Source organism: Engraulis encrasicolus, chromosome 8 (assembly GCF_034702125.1).
Source record: "Engraulis encrasicolus isolate BLACKSEA-1 chromosome 8, IST_EnEncr_1.0, whole genome shotgun sequence".
In the NCBI taxonomy this organism is placed as follows: Eukaryota; Metazoa; Chordata; class Actinopteri; order Clupeiformes; family Engraulidae; genus Engraulis; species Engraulis encrasicolus.
In genome coordinates this window covers 56,976,483-56,978,982 of record NC_085864.1, presented here as the reverse complement: position 1 = coordinate 56,978,982, position 2,500 = coordinate 56,976,483, and the positions used below count along the sequence as shown (strand labels likewise).

The 2,500-nt window shown below is 42.5% G+C and overlaps 1 protein-coding gene across 1 annotated transcript in view; it reads right to left on the bottom strand.

The window, feature by feature from the left end:
- LOC134454020 (integral membrane protein 2C-like) overlaps positions 1 to 2,500 on the bottom strand; it is a 16,287-nt gene that overhangs the window by 10,084 nt on the left and 3,703 nt on the right. The gene's annotated exons all lie outside the window — the stretch shown is intronic.

The window sequence follows — 2,500 nt, the reverse complement described above, 5'->3', positions numbered from 1 at the left end:
ACACACACATTAGAGACGCCACAGAAGACCTCTTCATCAGGTGGGGCGGGGGGTCCTACACACACACACACACACACACACACACACACACACACACACACACACACACACACACACACACACACACACACACACACAGTCTGTATGCAGCATGTTGACTGTGACAAGTTGTGATGGTGGTGAAAACCAATTTTACCTCGAGGACAATAAAGGGCAGTCATGGCTAAGCACTTAGGGGGTCAGACTTGTAGCCTAAAGGTTGCCGCTTCAACTCCCGACCCGCCAGGTTGGTGGGGGGAGTAATCAACCAGTGCTCTCCCCCATCCTCCTCCATGACTGAGGTACCCTGAGCATGGTACTCTACTCTCCCCCATCCTCCTCCATGACTGAGGTACCCTGAGCATGGTACCGTCCTGCCGCACTGCTCCCTTGCACGGGTGAGGCATAAATGCCATTTCATTGTGTGCAGGCAGTGTGCAGTGTTCACTTGTGTGCTGTGAAGTGCTGTGTCACAATGACAGTGGGAGTTTAAATTTCCCAGTTGGGATTTCACTGCACTTTCATAAAGGCCATCTATCTATCTATCTATCTATCTATCTATCTATCTATCTATCTATCTATCTATCTATCTATCTGTCTGTCTATCTGTCTGTCTGTCTGTCTGTCTGTCTGTCTGTCTGTCTGTCTGTCTGTCTGTCTGTCTGTCTGTCTGTCTGTCTGTCTCCACAAAACATATCTGCACGGCCTGATCTACACTGCCCCCCAGAGGCTAACTGCAGTAACTACGCCAACATTGACACAGGAAAATGCCTCCAAAGCCTTGGATATTGTAGTTACGTTATGTTTACAGTATTTCTCAATTGGTTTTGTACATTTCTCGAATCTCTCTCGCAAATTGCAAAACATAATATTCATTCTCAAAACAGCTTTAACAAATGGCAAAACGCCGTGGATAACCTGCAAAACCGAGTTTCTTTAACGTTAATGAACGTATCAGTGCCAGCAGAATGGTTTGTCATTGTGTCATAGTGTGGTCCGTGCATGGACCAGCTAGTCAAATGGATCATGGATCATGGGTCATGTTGTCAATTGAATAGTACACTCTTGAGGATCTTTTCTGAAGCAAAATGTTGTTTAGATTGGATGGGAAATGTTGTAAATTCGACTTTATATTACATTGATCAGATAAGATTGTCCTAGATATACATTTAGACTATGACCTATTTATTGACGGGTTTTCCCATTGCAAAATAGGAAAAATAGCAAACTCTGGTTGAGGTGTCAAAATGCGCCCTCTACCATCCCTTTTTACTTGTCTTGCAAGCCCATGTGAAAAAAAATCTAGAACTGTAAAGCAAAATAAATTTGAAACAATACACTGATACTGTATAAAGTGCACTTACTGTCTTGTGAAATTCTAGGGAAATATTATAATTTTGCGTGGAGCGTAATTATAAAGGGCACATGAGGCATAGAGTAATGTAATGCAGTACAGTGCCTATTGTTGTATTGCATGCTTGTTTTCTCTTTCCCTTCTACTGCCTTTGATTAGAGAGAGTCAATATTTACCTGCGAGCAATTTACCAATTCAGATCACATTTATAGACAAAAATCCAATGGAAATTATACAGTGCTTAACACATTATGACAGCTTGGTAAATCATTTTGCATGTCAAGACTTAAACTATGACATAAGGCCTAAATGTTTTGGGGGGTGAGATAGTTTCATGCATTCAGTGACAAAGCTTTTTGAGTGATATGAAAAAAGCTATTGATAATGTACGAAATCACTAAGAATTGTACACAACCATGGCATGGTGGACGAGAGCATTTGCTATATGCCGAAAACAATGAGAAACTGATTTGACCATGTGCAGAGGTAACACCATGAAGTCACAATTGAACAAAGACTTTTGAGAATCATTATTCTGTTGTGAGAAATTTACAAAACCAATTGAGAAAAACTGTAAGATGTTTTGTCTTGTATGTGTGGAGATCACTCGTCTGCAAACCACATCTACCTTTGGGTACTACCAGGGGTGCCGCTAAAAATGTTGGGCCCCATGAAAGATTCACTATTTTGGGCCCCCAAAATGACAAATGATGTTATCAGCATCCTTCCAGGGGCCCTGTTAGTGCCGTCGGGCCCTTAGAATCTGTAACACCTTTCCCCCTCTCGCGGCACCCATGGGTACTACTAAAGTTATCTCATCTAATTACTGCAAAGTAGCCATGGCAGTATCTCTAAAACTGGACACGTTTAAACCACGAGGCTTTGTCAGAAAATAAAGGAGGTGTACTGAAGACCATCTTCAGCCTACAGGTGGTGTATTGAAGACCATCTTCAGCCTACAGGAGGTGTAATGACCATCTTCAGCCTACAGGTGTAATGACCATCTTCAGCCTACAGGTGTAATGACCATCTTCAGCCTACAGGAGGTGTAATGACCATCTTCAGCCTACAGGAGGTGTAATGATCTTCAGCCTACAGGAGGTGTAA